The sequence below is a fragment of the Trichosurus vulpecula genome, chromosome 5, assembly GCF_011100635.1.
Source record: "Trichosurus vulpecula isolate mTriVul1 chromosome 5, mTriVul1.pri, whole genome shotgun sequence".
Lineage (NCBI taxonomy): Eukaryota > Metazoa > Chordata > Mammalia > Diprotodontia > Phalangeridae > Trichosurus > Trichosurus vulpecula.
In genome coordinates, this window is record NC_050577.1 from 282,251,413 (window position 1) to 282,278,337 (window position 26,925).

Genomic DNA, 26,925 nt, shown 5'->3' on the forward strand with positions numbered 1-26,925 from the left:
CAATCATGGGAACAGTAACTCAAGACCTAAAAATGATTATGTCACGGTCTAGCCCACTTGCGGTTTTTGTGTATATGAGACCTGCCTTCTGTCCAGCATTTTAAGCCTCCTTCATCGGAGGGGGTGTGGGGGGGGGGTGGGGCTTTCACCTGCAGGCATTGTCTTCCTCACTCTGAAATGAATTAAACTTCTGTTTGTGTCCTGACACACCTGTCTCTAGCTGCTCTGTTTCAGCTCTGGCCACCCATAGGTTAGAGGCAAATTCCAGTCTAGCTGACATACATAATGGAGTAAAAAATAAAATATTAAATAACAAAAAAAAATTTAAGTTTGTAATGCCAACAGGACATCCAAGAGGAAGCACTCTATAGACAGCTGAGGGTAGAGAGAAATTATAGAATTACAGAATTTAAGAATAGGAAGGGCCTTGAGATAGCCACCTAATCCAACCTATACATGAAAAGAATTCCCACTATTGAATATGATACAAATTGATCTTGAATATGCAGATTTGAGAACTATCTGATTATATGTGTTAGTTGTAGCCAATGGAGATGATGAAATTTCCAAGAGAGAGCATGCAGAAGGAGAAGAAAAGGAACCTTAGAAAACATCCACCTGAAGTAGTCAGGAAGAGAAGACAGGAAAGAAGGCTAAGGAGGCTCAGAAAGGTGTTTCAACCATCTGGCTAGCAGCTGCTGAGTGGGGTATAAAATCAACAACAACCAGCTCACAGAACACTGCAAAAGCCCAGGTTCTTTTGATCTGCTTTACTTAAGGAAAGCGATATTAGGAGGTTAACAAGCTTACTTTAATTCAGCATATAAATACCATTCACTTAGTTCAGGGGAAAAAGCCAGCACCCTGAAATTCAGAGCAAATACAAACAAAATACAAACATCGACAGGCCAAATACAATTCATAGTGACAAACATCTAAGTTCAGCCCAGGAGCCCATAACAAGGGCTGGCCCAGAGTCACACAAGCCACCACTGCTTCGGGTCAGAGCTCCGAAAAAGAGAAAGCCAACCCCTGGTTTTATATTTTTTTCAGGGTCAAGGGTGAGTCACACAAGAGACTCACCCACATGACCTAAAATCATCACAAAGAGGTGACAAACCCACGTGGTCTAAAAGCCTCTGATGTCACAAACATGTCACTCAAACCCATGTAAACTAGGCTTTCCCTTGAGGCAAGGAGGTCATCAAGCACTCCTAATTTAATCAAGGAAATAAAGGCCAAACTCTTCAAGGGCATTTGGTTGAACTAAGTGCTAAGAGCCCATTTTGACTGCCAACACAAAAGGCAGGAAGAGATCCAGTACGGCATGGTATGAAAAGAAAGTATAAAGGGGAAGAGGGAGATCACCAGTGTCAAATGCTAGTGATCAAAGAGGAAGGATTGGGATTTGACATTGAAATGGGTGAGACTTAACAAAGAACAGCAATCCTTATTGGGAACAAAATAAAAAGCCAAGTATTATGTATGATTTTCTTTTCACTCACTTATCCCTTCAGCACAACAATTCCATATTCATCAGGAAATACCTTCCAGGATCTTCTAGCAGAGAGGCCCTGTTTCCATAGCAACCCACCCATAGCCCCACCCCAAGATCTCTCCTCCAGGGCCAGCTGTATTGGGGATCAAGATGGGCTCTTAGCACTTATTCAACCAGTGCCCTTGAAGAGTTTGGCCTTTGTTTCCTTTCATTAATTCAGTGTTTCTGATGGAGTCTTATTAGATTCTAAGCCTCAGGCCCAAACCCCTATCTATTAGGTGCTAAGCCTGTGCAGGTGTGAACTGCTAACTAAGGTGGGGCTCCAGGTGGGGCCAATGAAGGGAGGTCTGATTATATCTTCACTCCCAAGTAGGCCAAAAACCCTAGCTATTACCTGCTAAGTCAATGTGGGCGGGAAGCCCTCAAGGTCCTAGGGGGAGGTGCTAACTCCAGAGCCAATAGTATGGTAACTCTGGTAACTATGAATTGGGATTTGAATCAAACAAGATCTGTCTGTTGATGCTTGTAATTTGTTTGTATTTGCTCTGAAGTTCAGAGTGCTGGCTTTTTCCCCGGAACTGAGTGAATGATATTTGTATGCTGGATTAAATTGAGATTGTTAACCCCTTTAATGTTGCTTTCCTTAGTAAAGCAAACCAAAAGAACCTGGGCTTGCAGTGTACTGTGAGCTGGTTGTTGTTGGTTTTACATCCCCACAGCAGCTACCAGCTGGATTGTTGAAACAGCAGCCACGAGAAAGACTGTTACCATAGCAACCCTGCAGCAAGGCCCCACCCCTAGAGCAGGCCAGCAACTAAACCCCATACCCAGGGGAAGCCAACAAGGAGGTCCCACCTCCCAATACAAGCCAGAAGGGAAGCGTAAGCAGCTAAGCCCTGAGAGTGAAAGCCAGCAGTAAGACCCAGAGCCCCAGCACAAAAAGCTTGAAACAGTACAGGACTAAAACCCAAACACCAAGTCAAGAAAAAAGGCAGGAAAATGAGGAACAACAACAAAAAGAGCTTGACTACAGAAAGTTTACTGTGGTGGTAGGGAGGATCAAGACATAAACTTGAAAGAGGACAATAGTGTCAAAATGGCTACATGTGAAGCCTCAAAAAAAAATGTAATTTCGTCTTAGCCCAAAAAGAATTCCTGGAAGAGCATAAAAAGGATTTTAAAAATCAAATTAGAAAACTTGAGGAAAAATTGGGAAAAGAAATGAGAGTAATGTGAAAGAATCATGAAAAAGAGTCAATAGTATGGGAAAAGATATACAAAAAATTACCAAGGAAAATAACTCCCTAAAAAATAGAATTGACCAAATGGAAAAGGAAGTACAGAAGCTCACTGAAGAAAATAATTCCTTAAAAATTAGAATTGAACAAGGGGAAACTAATGACTATATGAAACAAAATCAAAAAAGTTTAAAAAAAAAGAGAGAAGAAAATAGAAAATTTCTCACTGGAAAAACTGCTGACTAATAGATCCAGGAGAGATAATATAAGAATTATTGAATTACCTCAAAGCCATGATCAAAATAAAAGCAAGAATGTATTTCAAGAAATTATCAAAGAAAACTTCCCTAATATATTAATAACCAGAGAACAAAATAGAAATTGAAAAAATCCACCAATCACCACCTGAAAGAGATCCCAAAGTGAAAACTCCCAGGAACATCATAGTCAAATTCCAGAGCTCACAGATGAGGAAGAAAGTGTTGCAAGCAAGCAAAAAAGAAACAGTTGAAATATTGTGGAGCTACAGTCAGGATTACACAGGATTTGATAGCTTCCACATTAAAGAACCAGAGGGCTTGGAATATGATATACCAGAAGTCAAAGAAGTTAGGATTATAACCAAGATCACCTACCCAGAAAAACTGAATATAATCTTTCAGAGGAAAAAAATGAACTTTTAATGAAATAGAGGACTTTCAAGCAATCCTAATTAAAAGACCAAAGCTGAATTAAAAATTTGACCTCCAAAGACATGATTCAAGGGAAACATAAAAAGGTAAAAAAGAATCAAGAAAGAGAAAACATAAGAAATTCGATAGGGTTACATTGTTTATATTTATATATGGCAAGATAATATTGGTAACTCTTAACAACTTTATTATTATAAGAGCAATGAGGAGTATATATAGGCAGAGGATATGAATATAAGGTGACTTTGATGGGATGATACCCCAAAAAACAAAAAAAAGAGGTGAGAAAGAAAATTTCACTGGAAGAAGGAGAGGGAAGATTGAACAGGGTAAATTATCCCACATAAAAGATACATTAAAGAGCTGTTTAATAAAGGGGAAGATGGAGGGGAGGGGTGGCATGCAAAGTTTAAACCTTACTCTCAACAAAACTGACTCAAAGAAAGAATAACATACATGCTCACTTGGATGTGGAAATCTATGTTACACTATAAGGAAGTAAAAAGGACAGGGATGATAAAAGGAGGAAGGGAGACTAATAAAAGAAAGGATATATTGGCAAAGGCAGTAATCAGAAAGAAGCAAAACACTTGTGAGGAGGGAAAGGAGGAGGGTAAGAGAGAGAGGGTGATAAGCAAAACTAGCATGGAGGGAAATACACAGTCAGTTATCAAAGCTATAAATGTGAATGGGATGAATTCACCCATAAAATGGAAGCTGACAGCCGAATGGATTAAAAACCAGAATCCAACAATATGTTGTTTACAAGAAACACATTTGAAGCACAGAGATACACACAGGGTGAAAGTAAGGGGCTGGAGCAGAATCTATTATCTTCTGCTGAAACAAAGAAAGCAGGGGTAGCAATCAAGATCTCAGACAAAGGAAAAGCAAAAATAGATCTAATTTATAAAAATAAAGAAGGAAACTAGACCTTACTGAAAGGTACCTTAGACAATGAAGTCATATCAGTCCTAAACATATACGCACCAAATGGGAAAGCATCTAAATTTTTGAAGAAGTTGAATGAGTTACAGGAGAAAATAGTAAAACTATACTAGTGGGGGACCTCAACTTTCCCCTCTCAGAACTAGATAAATCTAACCACAAAATAAACAAGAAAGAAGTTAAGGAGGTGAATAGAATTCTTAAAAAGTTAGATATGATAGATCTCTGGAGAAAACTGAATGGGAATAGAAAGGAATATATCTTTTTCTCAACAGTACATGGCACCTACACAAAAACTGAGCATGTATTAGGACATAAAAACCTCACAACCAAATGCAGAAAGGGAGAAATAGTTAACATATCCTTTTCTGATCACGATCAATAAAAATTCATTCATTAAAGGACAATGGAAAGAGAGATTAAAAATTAATTGGAGATTAAATAATCCTAAAAAACAAGTGGGTCAAGGAGCAAATCATAGGAACAATAGATAATGAAACAACATACCAACATTTATGGGATGCGGCCAAAGCAGTACTTAAGGGAAAATTTATATCTCTAATTGCTTACATCAATAAAATAGAGAAAAAACAGATCAACGAATTGGGCATGTTACTAAAATTACTAGAGAAAAAAACAAATTAAAAATCCCCAATTAAACACCAAATTAGAAATCCTGAAAATCAAAGGAGAAATTAATAAAACTGAAAGAAAACTGGTCTAATGAAAAAACCCAATAAAATAGATAAACCACTGATTAATTTGATTTTAAAAAAAGGAAAGAAGAAAACCAAATTACTAGTATCAAAAATGGAACGGATGAATTCACCACCAATGGAAAAGAAATTTTGACAATTCTTAGGAGCTATTTTACCCAATTACATGCCAATAAATTTGACAATCTAGATGAAATGAATGAATATCTACAAAAATATAACTTGCTCAGATTAACAAAAGAAACAAAATACTTAAATAACCCAGTCTTAGAAAAAGAAATTGAACAAGTCATCAATGAACTTCTTAAGAAAAAATCCCTAGGACCAGATGAATTCACAAGCAAATCCTACCAAACATTTAAAGAACAATTAATTCCAATACTATATAAACTATTTGGAAAAATTGGTGAAGGAGAGCTACCAAATTCCTTTTATGACACAAATATGATGCTGATACCCAAATCAGGAAGAGCCAAAACAGAGAAAGAAAATTATAGGGCAATTTCCCTAATGAATGCAAAAATTTTAAATAAAAGGATAGCAAAGAGATTACAGCAATATATCACAAGGATCATAGGCTAACACCAGGTGGAATGCAGGGATAGTTCAATTTTAGGAAAACAATAAGCATAATTGACCATATCACTAACAAAACCAACAGAAATCATATGATTATCTCAATGGATGCAGAAAAAGCCTTTGATAAAATATAGCACCCATTCCTATTAAAACACTAAAGAGCATAGGAATAAATGGAGCTTACCTTAAAATGATAAATAATACTTATCTAAAATCATCAGCAAAAATTATCTATAATGGGCATAAGCTAGAAGCCTTCCCAATACCATCAGGGCTGAAGTAAGGATGGCCCATTATCACCTCTATTTTTAATATTGTACTAGGAAGTTATCTATAGTGATGAGAAGAAAAAGAAACTAAAGGAATTAGAATAGACAATGAGGAAGCAAAACTGTCACTCTTTGCAGGTTATATGATGTTATTCTTAGATAATCCTCGAGAATTAACTAAAAACTACTAATTATTAACAACTTTAGCAAAGTTGCAGGATATAACATAAACCCACACAAATCATCAGCATTTCTATATATTACCAACAAAGCTTGGCAAGAAGAGATAGAAAGAGAAATTCCATTCACAAAAACTGAACACAATATAAAATACTTGGAAGTCTACCTGCCAAGACAAACCCGGAAACTATATGAACACGACTGTAAAACACTTTCATACAAATAAAGTCAGATCTAAACAGTTGGAAAAATATTAATTGCTCATGGGTAGGCCAAGCTAATATAATAAAAATTACAATTCTACCTAAATTAGTGTACTTATTCAGTATCACATCACATATATATATATGTACATATATATATGTACATATATATATATATGTGTGTGTGTATATATATATGTACATATATATATATATGTGTGTGTGTGTATATATATATATATATTTTATAGAGCTAGAAAAAATAATAACAAAATTCATCTGGAAGAACAAAAGCTCAAGGTTATCAAGAGACTCAATGAAGAAAAATGAAGGTGGTCTTGTCATACCAGATCTCAAAATGTATTATAAAGTGATTAATTATCAAAACAATCTTGTACCAAATAAGAAATAGAGTGTTGGATCAGTGGAATGGAATAGGTAAAAATTACATTAAAATAAATGAGCATAGTTATCTAGATATGATAAACCCAAAGATCCAAGCTTTTGGAACAAAAACTCATTATTTGACAAAAACTGCTGAGAAAACTAGAAAACATTATGGCAAAAACTAGGTATAGACCAACATCTCACACTGTATACCAAGATAAGTTAAAATGGGTACGTGGTTTACACATAAAGGGTGATAGCATAAGCAAATCAAGAGAGCATAGAATAATTTATCTGTCAGATTTATTAGTAAGGAAAGAATTTAGGACCAAAGAAGACATAGAGAGCATTATAAAATTAAAATAGATCATTTTTATTATATAAAATTAAAAACTTTTTCCACAAAGCCAAGGCAACCAAAATTATAAGGAAAGCAGAAAACTGGGGGTGTGGAGGGAATTGTGCAACAAGTGTCTCTGATAAAGGCATCCTTTCTCAAATATATTGAGAACTGAGACAAATTTTAAAAATACAAATCATTCCCCAATTGATAAATGGTCAAATGATACGAACAGGCAGTTTTCATACAAAGAAATCAAAGTTATATCAAAAAGTGCTATAAATTTCTACTGATCAGAGAAATGCAAATTAAAACAACTCTGAGGTACCACCTTACACCTATCAGAGTGGATAACATGACAAAAAAGGAAAAAGTTGGATGTTAGAGGGGATGTGGGAAAACTGGGACAACAAGGCACTATTGGTAGAGTTGTGAACTAATCCATCCATTTGGGAAAGCAATTGAGAACTATACCCAAAGGGCTATAAAACTGTCCATAACCTTTGATCCAGCAATACCACTGCTAGATCTGGTTGATATCCAAAAAAAGAGGAAATGATCTATTTGTACAAAAATATTTATAGCAGCTCTTTTTGTGGTGGCTAAGAATTGGAAATCAAAGTTATACCCATCAATTGGGGAATGGGTAAACAAGCTGTGGTACATGATTGTAATGGAATATCATTGTGCTACAAGAAATGACAACCAGGATGACTTCAGACAAACCTGGAAAGGACTTGCATGAACTGATGCATAGTGAACAAAACCAGGAGAACAAATGACCAACTTTGATAGACTTAGCTCTTCTTGGTAATGCAATGATCTAAGACAATTCCAAAAGATTCACAATGGAATATGCTATCCACATCCAAAGAAAGAATTTTATCAACGATAAATTACAAAGAAGAAGTGGTATAAAAGACATTCTGAACAAGTTGTATAAACAAAAAAAAAGGCCAGGGCTGATCATATTGAACATCAAGGAAGAGATAGTTAGACTACTGCATGAGTTCCACTGCGATGTTAAAAACCTAAAGTTCTTTTGCCCTGTCAAAGCTGAATGGGACCTCTATGAAGGATTTACAGGAGAACATGGGAAAGAACTGCATCACATAAGAAGATACGGTTTGTGATTTACCCCACTGCCAGCTGTCTGTACACTGAGTCTATCACAGAATCACTGAAGTTGTACAGAAATATTTTTTTTCATCACATACTTAAAAGATGAAATTCTCTTCACATTGCTTTAGGGGATTTCCATGATGTATATGAATGCCCTAGTTGAAGTATAAATTATTACTTTCATCATGCTCATCATCTTCTTGCTGTTTGTTCTTTATTTTCTAAGAGGATCGATGACATCACAGAGTGATGGCTTGACTAGCACATGAATTGGATTTAAGTGAGGCAGAATTGCACAGTCATCAGCCTCATCCTCTCTTCCAGAGTTATCATCATCTTACGAATGGGAAAAAGAAAGCATATATAGTTAGTATTACTGTAGCTTTGATGATATACCATTTAAGGAGGCATTTTACTGGTATAGCAGAATCCTAATTTGTATTTTCCTCAGACACATGAGCAAAAAATTTTCTATATATAAACCTGTATTGTTCCTTAGCCCAGCTGCTCAAATCATTTCCCATAAAATCCTACTGAACAAGTGCTTTTTAATTTGACATCTGCAACATTTCTGACTTGTTTCCAAAATGAGTTACTCACAAGATAGCATAGACCACTTTGTCAACAACTGAAGAAAATCTTGAGACAGTTTAGGAAACAGTAGATGCCCTGTAAATAAAATTGGCTGCTCTGTCATTCTGCTATCAGATGGACTCATCCAAGAAGCTATTGGTTCCCAGTAGTCAAAAACTTAGTTTTCATTTTTGTTCTCCTTAAAAGAGTTTATCTTCTAAAAATCAAATTGCTTTCAAATTAAACTATACTGACCACCAATTCTTGGCATGAAGACGTTTTATCCTTTGCAAAACTTAATTCTAATCTCAGAAAAGATACACTTACATTATGGTAACTAAACAAGCAATAGAGAATATCATAATAAGTATCATACACCAAATGTATAATTTTGATTATATAAAGTCATAAAATATAAAAGGTTTTGCACCAAAAAAATATAATGTAGTTAAAAGAAGGGAAAAGATAGCTAGGGAAAAATCTTTGCAGCAAGTTTCTCTGATAAAGTTCTTATATCCAAGTTATATAAGAAATTAATTCAAATTTATAAGATTAAGAACCGTTTCCAACAATTAAATGGTCCAAGCTATCCACACTATATGAAAAAAGTCTCTAAATCACTAATTATTAGAAAAGTACAAATTAAAGCAGCAACTCTGAGTTTCTGTCTCACACTCATAAGACTGGCAAAAATGACCCCCCAAAATGACAAATGTTGGAGGGGCTGTGCAAAAAGGCAGGCACTAATGCACTGATGGCATTAGATATGAATTAGTTCGATCATTCTGGAAAACAATTTGGAACTTGTACTGTGCAAATCCTTTCACCCACCTATATTACTACTAGGCCCATACCTCAAAGAGAGCAAAGAAAAATATGTATAGTAATCAAAAATTAGAAAATAAAGAAGTGTTCCATTGAAGAATGACTAAGCAAATTATGGTATATCAATGCAATAATAGATTATTATTGTGCCATAAGAAATCACAAAATGGACAGTTTCAGAGGAAACTAGAAATACCTCTATCACTTGAAAAGAGGGAAGTGAGAACTATGAGGACATTTTTTAAAATGACAACAACACTGTAGAGAAAAATAACTTTGAAAGACTTAGAGCTTAGATCAATACAATGATAAACACAAGTCCAGAAGACTGATGATAAAACTTGCCATTCTAACTTACTTCCTGCTAGAAAGGTGATAAACTTAAAGACAAAACTAAAAGAGAAAGACATACATGCTCAGACATAGCCAATGTGGGAATTATGCATGTTTATGATGAGGATTTTATTTTCATTGTTGTTCAATTTGGACAGAGGGTGGGGTAGAAAGATTATAAATGCCTGTGAAAATAAAGAAATAAACTTTAAAAAATAAAAACCAATAAAATAATGATTCCATTAGGAAAAATGAAAAGGGAAAAAGGATAGAATTGTTTGTCCTCCGTTCTCAGAGAGGACCACGACATCAGGGCAATGATGACATGACTTGCAGTTGACTTTGATTTGAGTGAAGGAGGGCGAGGGAAGGTCCCTAGCCTCACTTTCTCCTCCAGAGCCACCTGGGTCCAGTGGCAAGATATTAATCAGGACAACTAGAGATGGCCCAGGATGCAATGGGAGACCGTGGCCCTTTTAGGCTAAGGTCTTTTCAGTTTCTCACTTTGCGTGAGGTAGCACCCATTCAGGGAATTAGGCCTCTTTAAGAAGTGAGTCAAAGGATTGCCCCTTTAATTTAAAAAAAAAAATCAAACTGGGATGGGAAGACCCTCAAGGTTGCTGGCCAAAAGAGAAACAGTTACTATTTACATTCACTCTACAAGAGTGCCCAAAGAATAGTCATTAAGTGATGCTTCGTCAGGGACCTACTGTTGTCCAATCTATGAGATTCAGAGTGAAATGGGTTTAAGGTTTAGCACAGTATAACTTTATTAAGGTGGCCCAAGATTATATTAGCTTTTTTTAAAAGCAGTGTTGTCACACTATTTTGTCATATTAAATTTCTGATCAACTCAAACCTTCCAATCTTTTTCAAATGTCTCACTGTCAAATTTGATTTAATTCACCTTCTTCTTATACAACTGATTATTTTGAAGTTAAATGAAATGCTTTATGTTTAACAGGGTTAAACTTCATTTATTTTGGCTTTACTTAGGATAGACAGTTTAGCTTATTGTCTTAGCCTGTCAGATTTACCAAAAGTAATAACAATAAGACAGTAGAAGCAAAACATTGTTATGACTAATTAATTTTATTCTCCATGAAGGAAAGGACTTGGATTCATCTCTGTATATTCTATAGCAAATTGAACAGCTCAAATGAGATTATATTATATATAATCTTTACAAACTTTACAAACCTTAACGCATTATATAAATGTTAGCTATTATTATTATTATTTGCCACCTTCAATACTTAGGGAAATGCTTTACACATGCTAGGTGTTTAATAAATCCTTGTTGAATGGAATGACAAGAAAACAAATTCAAATCAGGGATTTATTTTAAAAAAAGAAGGAAGGAAAGAAAAAGAAAAAAAAAGAAAAGGAAGGAAGGAAGGAAGGGAGGGAGGGAGGAAAGGAGAAAGGAAGGGAGGGAGGGAGGAAGGAAGGGAGGGAGGAAGGAAAGGAGGAAGGAAGGGAAGAAGGAAGGGAGGAAAGGAAGACGGAAGGAAAGAAATAAGGAAGAAGGAAGGGAAGGAGGAAAGGAGGAAGAGAGATAGAAAAAATAAGTTCTAGAGAGTACATCCTACTTTTGAGAACTTATCTAAATCATATATGGTGGTAATATACCTTGGTGTAGGACTTAGAGTTTCACCTGAATAATCATAGATTCTTTATGTATTCCAGTATATTTATCTGTGGAATGCAACTGAAAGGATATAGGATCTAGATTCACAGGACCTGAGGTAAAACCCTTCCTCTGCCACTACCTGTATAACTTGGGTCAAGTCACTTAAAACCTTACCTTTACAATGAAGATGCTGGACTATATGATCTGAACGGTCCTTTCAGTTCTAAATCTGTGATCTATGCTCTTATTCTGTAAACTATAAAAAGAACTCGTAATGATCATCAAATAATCAAAGTCAAATTTATGAAGCATGTACATAGTTAACTCTATGTTTGAAAATGATTGCTCTCTTAATATTGAACCACCCTTCTATCCCTGGTTAATTTCTGTGGACAATTTTTTAAAGAATCTGGTAAGACTTCTGTTTTTAGGTTGCTTACAAGGTCATTGAGGATATAAGAACGTAAAGATTACATATGTGAAAAAAATTAAGAGAATAATATAAGGCAGTATATAATAAATTGCAAAATTACATAGAACAGCCAAACATGCTATTGCAATTTGAAGATGTGGTTTGCTTGATTGTGGTCTAATGTTAGGAAAGATTTTCTAGACCAGTAGCAAGTTTGGTGCAAGATTTTTTTTTAAAAATAGGATTTAGATATAAAGAGTGAAGAGATGAGGATATTTTGAGTTCAACTCAAATACATATTAAGTGCCAACAGTGTACAAAACACTGTGCTAAGCAATGAAGATACAAAGACAAAAATGAAAAAGCTCTTTGGAGGCAGTGTGATGTGCAGGACAGGGAGTAGACTTGGAGCCAGAAGAACAGGGTTTAAACCCCACCTCAAACCAGTACTAGCCACATGACTCTAGACAAGTCACCCTCTTAGCTTCAGCTTTTCACATGTAGAGTGAGAAAACTAGGCTTGGTGACATTTCTAATGTCATTCCATTTCTAATGACATTCCAGTTCTAAATCTATGATGCTATTATACTGCTCTCAAGAAGCTAACGTTCTCACTTGGGGTACAGAAGATAAAGGCTTTCTAAATGAACTCAGCCTTGAAGGAAGCTAAGGATTCTAAGAGGTGGAGGTGAAGACAGAGTATAATACAGGTATGGGAAATATCCTGTGAAAAGGCACAGAAATGGAAGCTGGCATACCAAATTTGGAGAACAGGTAACAGGTTAGTTTGGCTGCAACTTGTACATACTATACAAGGAAAATACAAGAAATCAGTCTGAAAAAGTAGGTAGGAACCAAATTGTGAGACAGCTTCCAACATCAGGCCAAGGAGTTTGTATTTTAACACAGAGGCAATTGGGAACCACCAAGAATTTTGTTCAGAGCTGTGGTATATGAAGGTGATGGAATACTATTGTGCCATAAGAAATGGGGATGATGCAGACTTCGTAACAACCTGGAAAAACCTACACGACATAATGCTGAGTGAGCGGAGCAGAGCCAGGAGAACGTTGTGCACAGCCACAGATATATGGATTCCGTGAGGACCAACCCTGACATACTGCGCTCTTCTCAGCAACCTAAGGGGCAAGGACAACTCCAGGGGACTCACGATGGAGAATGCTATCTTCATCCAGAGAAAGATCTGTGAAGTTTGAATACAGATCGAGGCGCACTACATGCTCACCTTTTTTGCTTCTCTTTTGTTTTTGTTTTTTTTTTTGGTTCTATTTCTTCTTTCTCATGATTCATTCCATTGGTCAAAATTCTTCTCCACAACTAGACTAGTGCATAAATTGATTCAATGCGAAGATATACATGACAGTTATATGAGATTCCATGCCGTCTTGGGGAGGGAGGGGGGAGGGAGGAGAGAAAATCTGGAACTCAAAACTATGTAGAACCCGTGTGTGGTAAACTAAAAATAAATAAATAAATTTTTAAAAAAAAGAATTTTGTTCAGAGGAGGGATATGGTCAGAGCTATTCACTAAAGAAGAATTTTATAGCTGTATGGAAGACAGTCTGCTGGCAGGCAGCACGCATTTATTAAGCATTTACTATATGCCAGGACTGGGCTGAGTGATGGTTATACAAATATAAACAAAAAGAAAGACAGAAAGGCCCTATGCTCAAAATGCTTACATTCTAATGAGGAAGGAAACACATTAAAATTAACTGGAAAGCAGAGAGGAAAATAAGGGGAACTCACACAGGGTCATGATGGCAAACTCCATAGACTGAGAAACAAAGCCAGGACAGAAATGAAGCATGCCTCCCTAAAATGGAGGCCCCCAAAAGAACTCACCAGTGTGAGAAGGGGACTGGTATGATGGTGGGATATTGAAGGGTATGAAGGCTACGGTCATAGAGAGAAGGTCCAAGGTGTGAGAGAAGTAGGGTCATGATGGCAAAGTCCTTAAAGTCAGAAGCACAGCCAGGAGAGGTAAGGATTGCAAAGGGAAAAGAATAAAAAGTGGGCAAAAGTGGGTAAAGGGAAGCGAGGAAATTTGGCACTCATTTTAAAAAATGAATGTTAAAAATTGCCTTTACATGCAATTAGGGAAAAAAATGTAAAAAAGAAAGTACATCCCAAGTCTTCTTTTTCTACCTTTTCCCATTCTACTAATGATTTCACTTAGTCCTATGAATTCAATTATCATCTTTAGGCAAATTACTCCCAAATCTGTATAACAAGTTCTTATCTTTGAACTCCAGGTCTTTATTTCCATCTGCCAGCTGGTTATCTCCACCTACATGCTCCACAGTTGTCTCAAACTCAGAATGCCTCAAACAAAACACATTACCTTCTCTCTGTGTCTTCCCCAAACCCATTTCTTTTCTAAATGTTCCCATTTCTGGTGAATGTTCTCACCATTCTTGAAGCCAAACAGGTTCATAACTTCTGCATCGAAGCTTGGACTTTTCCCTCTCTCTCATCCTCCTCTCCACCACATCTAATCATTTGACACGTCCTGTTGAATATATCTCCATAGTATCTTTGAATGCATCCCTTTCCTCCATTCACCAGGCCACCATGCCAGTTTAAGCTCTTATCCTCTCTTGGCTAGGTCATTGCAATAGTCTAAAGCTCTAGAGTAGGGGTGATGTAGTTAGGTAGATAAATATATCCTTTGGCAAAGTGGCTTTCATTTTACACACATGAGCAGGTTGAAACTATGCCTGAAGGCTTGTCAAGGTCAACATGCTGAGAAGGATAAGGGCATTCAGGAAAAAAAAATGCCCCTTACACATAGCCCCAGGAAGGAACTGCAAAATGGGACCAAGCACTGGAGACTTCTTTTTCTATGCTTCTGGCATAAAAGAATGGGTTTTCCTTACCCTAGGGCTTCACTGTACTCCCATCTATGTCCTTATCCCACTGAAGATTATAGAGCCTGCCCCTCTTTTTCCCTGGGTCAGCCACTTCTCCTGAAATATGTGAGTGATCCTGCAAAATATTCTATACTGCTGCCCAGAAGTATGGGACACTTCCATATCTCAAAGATAAGTCCCAAAAATCCTTCAAAGAAGACAAATGATAAGATCGGCTAGAGTTGCATTTTCAAATTCTGGAAATGGAATATTTCTCAAGAAAGACAGACACACTCAGGTCAGTTTATCACATCAAGCTCTGGACCTCTGTCAAATGTGAATTAACTTAATAGAGTAAACAGAGGTTCAGAGAAGAAAAGGAAAAGAGGCAAATGCTGTATGTCTATGTCCCAGCATTCTTTTATGTTGTGGTTACTGCAAATGATTGAACCTAAAAATCTTTTTAAAGCTTAGCTATGTCTTGGCTGAGGTCCTAATGCGGTAATTTCTCATTTGGAATCACCAGATTATCACATAAGAAAAGCAGAATTGAAAGGCTATTAGTGAATAATCTTGTTTATAAAACACTGCAGTCAGATAAATGCTAAAGATACTGAAAATGAATTATTTATCCACAATTCATAATTAATTGAATACCCTGCAGAGACAAGAGGCTGTAATATTAAAGTTTTTTGTCATTTCTGGAAAGATGTTCATTTGATCAGGAAATTCACAACAGGCTTTTAGTATAGGCTGGGATTTTCAATTTCCCTGGGCACATCCTTCTGAAGACATCAGAATTACACTAAAATTGATTTCCATAAGAAAAAGGCAGTACGTAAGGGTCCCAATTTTAAAAGCATAATTTTCGAACAAAACTCCTTCCTCCTCACGTTACAAGGAGGTGTGTCCATATACAGAACTCCAAGGGAGGCTTCAAAGAAGTGAAAATAATTCTTACAAACTGAATCTTAACAGAAATATACCTTACAAAAGAAACCTACTGGCATTCTAACCCTGAGTAATTTGTTTCCAGGCCAAAACTCTACAAAAAAGTTTAGCTTCCTCAAACCCTAGAGTGTAGATTGCCATATCCTGGGCATGATCAGTGTTAAAATGCTGGCCTTTTGAAAGAGAAAAGCCATGCACAGCATTTGGACTTGCTTCTGTGCTAGGAAGCAGCAATGCAGTCTAAAGGGATACTACCCAATCCCAGAAGATAACTGAAATCTCAAATACAATGGCAACTATGCAAAGGGGGGTGTTGGGGAAGGGGAGGAAGGCTTGATAGTTGGAGGTGGCAGTGAAAGCAGTGTCAGCAGAGGAAGATAGAGAAGTGCAGCCTAACAAAACAGATAAACTCTTTCCAGATTTCTTCCCTAAATATACTCTGCCCAATGTTTCAGAACAGCTCACTAGATGTTTTTCATATCTCTACTACAAGACAAAAGCAATATATATTAATGATAATCTGGAAAGGCACAGAAGATATTTATATACAGCCCATGAGAAGATTCAGCATGAGAAGATTCATATGAATACTCATAGAGATTCTTTAAAATGATTACAAAAATATGCCTAGTTTTTAATGGAGCTCTTTCCTATCCACCTCCAAAGTGCATCAGCTAGAAAGAACAGAATATGAATGGTAACAGTTGGCATTTATAGAGGCCCTTGAGAGTAACAAAACATATCACATAAACTGAGGCTTAGGTAAGTTAAAGATCTAATATCTGTAAAATGGGGGTGGTAATAATGGCATCTACCTCACAAAGGATCAAATCATAAGCCTATAAAAATGCTTTGTAAAACTTAAAATGACACATGAATATCACCTATTTACTTACGTGAAAACAAGAACAGACCATCCGCAGACTTCTAAGTGACACAGTTCATAATCCTGTTACCTCCTGTTACCGGTTGTCCCTTTGCCCTAAAAGCCATTAATGAGTTCTAGTATCACTATATCTTCTATGCCTAAATAACTCCCATTTTCATCTTTATTTAAGGCATTTCCTCCACCAGCATGGTCCTCATGGGCCATGAGTGCCAACAGAATAGAGTATCCCCCCTAAAAAAATACTTAAGCACAAACCACTAGAAATATTTTAGGTACACATACAAGAAGAAAGAGAAAAAGAAAAGATTTTATTCTACTAAAAAATTAAGTGTAAAAGAAAGAAATCTATATAATATTATTAGCACTGAAAGCAGAAAAAGACAACAAAATAAACATAGTCCCAGGAGTGGGAGGAAGATCTACTCTACTTTATGTCAGGAGGCATAACTAAGGACATCATAGTGGGTATTACAGTGAAGTGGTGCATTAAAGTGCTGGGCCTGAAGTCAGAAAAACCTAAGTACAAATCCAGTCTCAGATACCACCTGTGTGACCTTAGGCAAGTCACTTAATCTCTGTTTGCCTCAGTTTCCTCAACTATGAAATGGGGATAATAATAGCACCTACTTCACAGGGTTGTTGTGAGGATCAAATGAGATAATATTTGTAAAGCACTAGGCACAATGCCTGGCACAAAGTAGGTGCCATATAAATTCTAGTTGTTGTTATATTGCTGCAATGTACCAATTAGACAAAGAATATCATTAAAGGCAATTAAATTAGGCAAAATCTCAAAATACAGCAAGGGAACCAAAGTATATAATTCCGCATTAACTTTGTATCTGAAGAAATTCCTCACAAGATTTATTTTATTGCTTGCAATGGTGGTGCATATTTTAAAAGGTGGACAGAAAGCTTCAAAGGAAGGTGAGCACAAAACTGAAAAGCTTTTGCATGAGTAAAACCAATGCAGTTAGAATTAAAAAAGAAAAAAAGCTTTGTAGCAAATTTCTCTGATAAGCGTCTATATGAAAGATTATTACAAATATATCATTAGAACTATCCTCCACCCAAAAAACCAATAAGAGGTCAAAAGATATAAACAGGTAGTTTTTGAATTGAGAAATATAAGCTATCAACAACCAGGTAAAAATGTTCCAAATCCTTAATTAGAAGAAAAATGCTCACTAAAAAAAACTTTGAAATTCCATCTCACATCTATCAGACTTGTGTATTATGAAGGAAGAATTTATGATTTCAAAGAGAATCATATATATGTCCGAATGGTTCAGAACCACAGGATATAAGGAATGCTCTAAGTAGAAGACAGAAGAATTAAAGCATTTATTCAAGCTCCAAAGTAGCAGACCCACGAACCAGTGTCCCCATTTTGATATCCTGGTCAAAAGCTTCCAGGCCCAATAAGTCCGCCTCACAAGAGTAACCAGAAGACTACAGAAAAACATGATGGCATTAAACCAAATCATACTCATGCTTCCCCCCTCTGGTAAGAAGATTACCCACTGGCCTCAAGCCCTTGCTCAGCACTCCCCGGTCCACACGCGGGTCAGCCCTGCTACCAGCAATTCCTGCTTCTTCAGCTCCTTTGGCTACGGCTTTATCTTCAGCTTCGGCTGTAGCTGTTGCTGGCTCTGACAAGTCTCAATCTCCAAGCTGTGTTCTCTCCTCTTGTAGAGTTTTTGACATCATCAAGCGTCGTCTGAATGACCAGAACTTAGGCTCTGGCGATTGGTTCTTGAGTTAGCCTCTCCCCTTAGGACCCTGGGAGGTTCACATCCACATAGGTTAGGTTAACACCTAATTGGGGTTAGAGCCTGGAGCTTGGCACTTAGTAAGACTCAATAAAATACACTGAATTACTCAAAGGAAGCAAAAACCAAACTCTTCAAGGGTACTTGGTTGGACTAAGTGCTAAGAGCCCATTTTGCTTACCAACACAACTTGTAAAGACAGCAAAAGATGTAAATTACAATTGATGGAAGGGCTACAGAAGGTCAGATTAATTCATGTCCAACCTAGAAATAAATGTAGCAGTCTATGGCATATAAGTAGATTTTAAGAAATTTTTAATGGATATGGATTGTAGGAGCCTTCATCTTAATCATATGGCTAAACATTTTTCTGATCTTTATTTTCTATGACCCAAAGCAACTTGAAATTATGTGTAGCCTTTAGGAGCATATGTTGAAGTAAGGGATGGAGTGAGACCAACTGCATATGTATAAGATTCATAGAGAAAATTGTCCCTGATCTCAAGGAGCTTACATTTTGCTGGGAGTGGATGCAATATGCACACAAATAAGTAAAAACATAATGATTTGCACATCTGACACCAGGGAGGGATGGACAAATTCTGGGGTAAGCTAGGTATGAGATAGCTCTGACTCTGAGCTTTACAGAGGTGATGAAAACATGAAATGGTACTTTGATCTTTTTTCTGTATTTTCTCAACACCAGCACTGCTAAAAGAACTGTGAATTAGTCTAAACTTTTTGGAAAGCATTTTGGAACTATCAATCCCCAAATCACTAAACAATATGTACCCTATGACCCAGCAATATCACTAGTAAACATATACCTTAATGAGGTCATAAATAAAGAAAAAGGTCCCATATATACAAAAAAGTTAATATATTTTTATTTATTTTGATATTTCCTAATTACATTTTTACATTTCATTATTTTTAACTTATTTTTTTGGAAAAATATAGCTGTCCAAAGTAGCAAAGACTAGACACAAACAGAGTGCCAATTGACCGGAGACTAGATAAACAAATTATGGCATGTGAATATAACTTCATTGTAAGAAATGATGAAAATGGGGGGGCAGAGCCAAGATAGAGGCTGGAAAGCAGGGACTAGTGTGAGCTCCACACCGAGCCCCTTGAAAAACCTATAAAAAATGGCTCTGAACCAATTCTAGAACTTCAGAACCCACAAAATAGCAGAGGGAAACAGGCTCCAGCCCAGGACAGCCTGGATGGTCTCTGGGTGAGGTCTATCTTGCATGGAGCTGGGAGCTGAGCAGAGTCCAGCATGGGCGGCGCAGACCAACCAGAACAGGAGCCGGGCAGAACGTGCCCTAGCAACCTGAGTCAGCGAGCTGTGGCAGTTACCAAACTTCTCAACTCACAAACACCAAAGACAACAGAGAAGGTTAGTGGGAAAAGCTCCTGGGGACAAAGTTTAAAAAGGAGATCGCTGTTAGGCCACTGCCCTGGGGCAGTGGAGGTAGGGCAGCTACAGAACCACACCTGCAGTTGCTTCCAGCCCCAGGCCCACCTGGTGGGAGGAATTAAGTGGCAGATCAGAGCAGGAGCACACAGCCTGATGAAGATCGAAGTCCAGTCCAGGTTGGGGGGTCTTGGGGAAGGAGGAGTGCTGGTGTGGCAGAGCTGGCGCATCCCCCAAGGCTTGGAATATAGTTCTCTTAACTCTACAAGCAGTCATAACCCACTGAAAAATTCAAGGGTCAAGTTAGTTGGTTGGGAATATGGCCAGGCAGCGAAAACACACCCAGATTCAGTCTCAGACTCTGGAATCTTTCTTTGGTAACAAAGAAGATCAGAACATACAGCCAGAAGAAGTCAACAAAGTCAAAGAGCCTACAACAAAAGCCTCCAAGAAAAACATGAACTGGTCTCAGGCCATGGAAGAGCTCAAAAAGGATTTGGAAAAGCAAGTTAGAGAAGTAGAGGAAAAATTGGGAAGAGAAATGAGAAGGATGTGAGAAAACCATGAAAAACAAGTCAATGACTCGCTAAAGGAGATTCAAAAAAATACTGAAAAATATACTGAAGAAAACAACACCTTAAAAAATAGACTAACTCAAATGGCAAAAGAACTCCAAAAAGCCAATGAGGAGAAGAATGCCTGGAGAAGCAGAATTAGTCAAATGGAAAAGGAGGTCCAAAAGACCACTGAATAAAATACTACCTTAAAAATTAGATTGGAGCAAGTGGAAGCTAGTGACTTGATGAGAAATCAAGATATTATAAAACAGAACCAAAAGAAGGAATAAATGGAAGACAATGTGAAATATCTCATTGGAAAAACCACTGACCTGGAAAATAGATCCAGGAGAGAGAATTTAAAAATTATTGGACTACCTGACAGCCATGATCAACAAAAGAGCCTAGATATCATCTTTCAAGAAATTATCAAGGAGAACTGCCCTGATATTCTAGAGCCACAGGGCAAAATAGAAATTGAAAGAATCCACAAATCGCCTCCTCAAATAGATCCCAAAAAGAAATCTCCTAGGAATATTGTCGCCAAATTCCAGAGCTCCCAGATCAAGGAGAAAATACTGCAAGAAGCCAGAAAGAAACAACTTGAGTATTGTGGAAACACAATCAGAATAACCAAAGATCTAGCAGCTTCTACATTAACAGATCGAAGGGCTTGGAATACAATATTCCAGAGGTCAATGGAGTTAGGATTAAAACCAAGAATCACCTATCCAGCAAAACTGAGTGTCATGCTCCAAGGCAAAATATGGACTTTCAATAAAATAGAGGACTTTCAAGCTTTCTCAGTGAAAAGACCAGAGCTGAATAGAAAATGTGACTTTCAAACACAAGAATCAAGAGAAGCATGAAGAGGTCATTAAGAAAAAGAACAAGAAAAAGAAATTGCAAGGGACTTACTAAAGTTGAACTGCTTTGTTTACATTCCTACATGGAAAGATGATGTGTATGATTCATGAGACCTCAGTATTAGGGTAGCTGAAGGGAATATATATATATCTTTATGTATATATATATATGTATATGTATATGTTAGTGTGTATGTATGTATATATGTATGTGTATATATATATAAAGAGAGAGAGAGAGTGGGCACAGGGTGAGTTGAAGATGAAGGGAAGATATCTAAAAGAAATAAAATCAAATTAAGGGATGAGAGAGGAATATATTGAGAGAGAGAGATAGGGAGAGATAGAATGGGGTAAATTATCTCACATAAAAGTGGCAATAAAAAGCAATTCTGTAGGAAGAGAAGAGAAGGCAGGTGAGGGGGAATGAGTGAATCTTGCTCTCATCAAATTTGACCTGAGGAGGGAATACCATACATACTCATTTGGGTATCTTACCCCACAGGAAAAAAAGGAGGAAGAAGATAAAAAAGGGGGGGATGATAGAAGGGAGGGCAGATGGGGGTGGAGGTAATCAAAAACAAACACTCTCGAAAGGGGACAGGGTCAAGGGATAAAATTCAATAAAGGGGGATAGGTTAGGAAGGAGCAAAATATAGTTAGTCTTTCACAACATGAGTATTGTGGAAGGGTTATATATAATGATACACATGTGGCCTATGTTGAATTGCTTGACTTCTTGGGGAGGGCGGGTGGGAAGGGAGGAGGGGAGAGAATTTGGAACTCAAAGTTTTAAAAACAGATGTTCAAAAACAAAAAAAAAAATTTTGCATGCAACTAGAAAATAAGATACATAGGCAACGAGACATAGAAATTTATCTAGCCCTACAAGAAAGGAAAGGAAAAGGGGATGGGAGGGGAGTGGGGTGACAGAAGGGAGGGCTGACTGGGGAACAGGGCAACCAGAATATACACCATCTTGGAGTGGGGGGGGAGGGTAGAAATGGGAAGAAAATTTGTAATTCAAACTCTTGTGAAAATCAATGCTGAAAACTAAATAAATAAATAAATAAAAAAGAAACGACGAAAATGACAGATTCAGAGAACCATATCTTTCTACTACATTGATATTGATATACACTTATATGAACTGATCCACAGTAAATTAAGCAGAATTAGCAGAACAGAACAGTAGTCAGTCATATAATGAAAGCTTTAAATAACGTAGCCTAAAAGTAGGAAGCCTTTTCAAGAAGAGCTATATTAACATGTCAGAAATTTCTTCAAGAAAATAAGAAAAGATTTTCCTAAAAATTATAGGACACAAATAGATGAAAAAATATGGTATCTTAAATATAAGGCTTCATTTTTAGATCTAGCATCTTAATTAGTTATGATAGGTAATGAGAATTCATAAGGCAAAAAGGGAGTGGTGCCAGATGCTCAGATACCTTAGAAGGCAAACAACTGATAATAGAACACTGGCATTCCAGACTCACAAGAATAACTATCTGAATTTCAATGCTGGTATGTGAGAACAAGGAATGCATACACTTGTTTCCCTTCTGTACTTTCAACTGTGCAGGGAGAAGTATAACTCCTTCAAGAAGAAAAATAACTACAATCTTAATACCTATTATTATGAAACTTGTCCTTGATTCTTGAGAGAAAATGTGGTGGGAAGAACACTGGAGTTGGGAGCATTGATAGGCTCTATCTCTTACTAGTTGGGCAAATCACAGCCATGCTTAGCTTTCCTCATGTGCCAAATAAAGGGACATATTTGTCCTAGAGGATTTTTAATAAGGATCAAATTAGCCCAACAACAAGAGATAAAGAAATTCCATTTAAAGTTACTGTAGACATTATAAAATAGTTGGGAGTCTTGCCAAAACAAACCCAAGAACTATATGAACAGAATTACAAAACACTTTTCAGACAAATAAAGTTGGATCTAAATAATGGGAAAAACATCAGTTGCTCATGGGTAGGCTGAGCTAATATAATAAAAATGGCAATTCAAAATGACAAAATTAATTTACTCATTCAATGCCATACCAATCAAACTACCAAAAAAATTATTTTGTGGACCTTGAAAAAATAATAACAAAAATTAATCTGGAATAACAAAGGGTCCAGAATACCAAGGGAATTAATGTAAAGAAATGCAAGGGAAGGTAGCCTAGCTGTACCAGATCTAAAATTGTATTATAAAGCAGCAATCATTAAAACTACTTGGTATTGGACAAAACCGAGGCTGGCGGGGGTGGTTGGGGCGAGGTTGCTCCTACCTAGGGCAGGTGTGCGTGCATGTGTGTGGCCATGGGGCGCTTTCATTTCACATGGGACCCCATCCCCAAGTCCGTAGGAAGCAACATGCTGCACTTGAACCAGCTCAGCGTGGAGTTTGCCACACTGACTGAAGCGATGTTCTACTTTTTGGTTCAACCCAAGGAGGTTGAAACATTTCTGGCTAAACTGTCTGATTTTGTTGCCACCAGTCAGATCAGCCTTGGGCCCTTAAAGAATATTGTGAAAGGCCTTCTCCTAGTGCCTAATGGTGCCTTGAAGAAGACTATGATGGTTGAGCAGGTCAGAGCAGATTTCATTACTCTGGGGCTCAGTGAAGAGAAAGCCACTTATTTTTCTGAGAAGTGGAAACAGACATCCCCCACACTTGCACGATGGGCAATAGGACAGACTCTGATGATCAACCAGCCTATAGATATGGAATGAAAATTTGGAGTGACATCAGGGAGCAGTGAACTGCAGAAAAAGTGGGCAGTATTTTTTTTACAAGTTTCAGACCCTGAATGGCTAAACAAATTGGGTACATAGCTGTAACTGTGCTATAAGACATAACAAATGTGATGAATACAGAGAAGAATGCCAAGATCTACATGAACTGATGCAGAGTGAAGTACACAGAGCCAAGAAAACAAAATACACAGTGACCACAACTGTAAATGGAAAGAACAACCATATACACATAAATCAAAAGTAAATGTAGACAAATGATAAAGAACAAGCATTATTCAAAATAAATGAGAAGGTGCTCCTACCTCACCCCTTTGCAAAGGTGGGAGGGCCACAAGCATTACTATCGCATATGTTTTCAGACTTTTTTTCATGTATTGATCAGTTATGCTGCTTTTTTTCCTTTTCCTTTCTTTTTTCTTCCCCAAATACTATTTTTTTTAAATATGTGATTTGTCTCTGGAGAGGAAGGATACTGAAAAAAATTATGAAGGTGTTAAAAAAACCAAAGGACATCAGTAAAATTTTATTTTTAAAATATTTTCAGGTTAGGAACCCTTGGTTCCCTTCTAAATCAAGATCTGTGAACCTATGACTGGCCTAAGGTCACATAATGAGTAAGTGGCAGAATCTGGGTAATCCTGGCAGTACCTGTAGCCTGTGGCCTAGAACTGAAACTATGTGTTTGCATGGACTGGGTTCCATCTTTGGAAATTCTCTCTAAAATGTCTCTGGTTCATTCCTCATCCTAAGGTTTCCTATGGGAACATAAAATTTTAGCTCACTTCTAGGGTGCCTAACAGCAAAAGGAAAGGCTCTCAACTCCCATGTAAGACTTAAGGCAAATGTGTTACAAAATTTAGGACAGGCTTTCAACAGAAATGCAAAAGGCTCACACCCAAGTCCATCAACTGTCAAGGCAGGCCTTTTTTTTTTTCCTTGGGAGCCCCACCTCCACAGGGAACCACTTAATTAAACTTATTTTGCTACCCTGTGTCCCTCCATTTCCTCTATCAAAAAGGTATTTTTAGCCTCATCCTTATGACGAGCACCTCCTTTCTCAGGACCTACAAAGTCCTTCAAGCTTCTAAAGTGACCCTGGGGAGGGACTTCCTGAGAGGGGAAAACACTTCTGTAGGTCTGTTGTTGTTGAGCTCTTTTTCAGTCTTGTCTGACTCTTAATGACCCAATTTGGGGTATTTCTGGCAAAGATACTGGAGTGGTTTGCCATTTCCTTCTCCAGCTCATTTTACAAATGAGGAAACTGAGACAGAAAGGCTTGTGTGGCTTGCCTATGGTCACACAGCTGGTGAGTGTCTAAGCCAGATTTGAATTGGGGAAAATAAGTCTTGATGACTTCAGGCCCTATACTTTTTCCACTATGCTACCTTGCAGCAGATCTCTGGATTTGTACAATCCACATAACTCACAGTACCAGTGAAGAACAAGGTTGGGGTTTCCCCACTCTGCATCTTGGCAGTGTTCCTTGCTGTTCCTCAGCTCCAGCTCTATTTGGCTCAAAAACTCTACTGTCCCAGGAACTCCTGTTCTTCCACTATGGATACTGCACTGCTATTTTTTAAAAGTAATTTTTGGGGGGCCTGAGCCAAGATGGCGGCTGGAAAGCAGGGACTAGCGTAAGCTCCCTGCCGAGTCCCTCCAAAAATCTATAAAAATGGCTCTGAACCAATTCCAGAACTGCAGAACCCACAAAACAGCAGAGGGAAGCAGGGCTCCAGTCCAGGACAGCCGGGATTGTCTCTGGGTGAGGTCTATCCCAGACGGAGCTGGGAGCTGGGAGCGGAGCGGAGAAGAGCCCAGCGTGAGCAGCGCGGTCAAACCAGACCAGAAGCCGGGTGGAGCAGGCCGTAGGGCCCTGAATCAGTGAGCTGCTGCAGTTACCAGACTTCTCAATCCACAAACACCAAAGACAGCAGAGAAGGTTAGTGGGAAAAGCTGCGGGAGTGGAAGGAGTTGGCGGTTTGGCCACTGCCCCCGGGGCAGCAGAGGTGGGGCAGCTACAGCTGCAGTTGCTTCTGGCCCCAGGCCCACCTGGTGGGAGGAATTAAGTGGCAGATCAGAGCAGGAGCACACAGCCTGATGAAGATCTAAGCCCAGTCCGGGTTGGGGGTTCTTGGGGAAGGAGGAGTGCTGGTGTGGCAGAGCTGGCACCTCCCCCCCCAAACGTGGAACATAGAATTCTTTAGTCTACAAGCAGTCATAACCCACTGAAAAACTCAAGGGTCAAGTTAGTTGGTTGGGAATATGGCCAGGCAGCAAAAAAGCACCCAGATTCAGTCTCAGACTTTGGATTCTTTCTTTGGTGACAAAGAAGACTAGAACATACAGCCAGAAGAAGTCAACAAAGTCAAAGAGCCTACAACAAAAGCCTCCAAGAAAAACATGAACTGGTCCCAGGCCATGGAAGAGCTCAAAAAGGATTTGGAAAAGCAAGTTAGAGAAGTAGAGGAAAAATTGGGAAGAGAAATGAGAAGGATGTGAGAAAATCATGAAAAACAAGTCAATGACTTGCTAAAGGAGACCCAAAAAAATACTGAAAAATACACTGAAGAAAACACCACCTTAAAAAATAGACTAACTCAAATGGCAAAAGAGTTCCAAAAAGCCAATGAGGAGAAGAATGCCTTGAAAGGCAGAATTAGTCAAATGGAAAAGGAGGTCCAAAAGACCACTGAATAAAATACTACCTTAAAAATTAGATTGGAGCAAGTGGAAGCTTGATGAGAAATCAAGATATTATAAAACAGGACCAAAGGAATGAAAAAATGGAAGACAATGTGAAATATCTCATTGGAAAAACCACTGACCTGGAAAATAGATCCAGGAGAGAGAATTTAAAAATTATTGGACTACCTGAAAGCCATGATC

The 26,925-nt window shown here is 37.8% G+C and overlaps 1 protein-coding gene and 1 pseudogene across 2 annotated transcripts in view; one reads left to right on the forward strand and one right to left on the reverse strand.

Annotated features, from left to right (window-relative positions):
• TMTC1 (transmembrane O-mannosyltransferase targeting cadherins 1) overlaps positions 1 to 26,925 on the reverse strand; it is a 404,339-nt gene that overhangs the window by 277,716 nt on the left and 99,698 nt on the right. The gene's annotated exons all lie outside the window — the stretch shown is intronic.
• On the forward strand, positions 23,602 to 24,117 carry LOC118850096 (annotated as a pseudogene).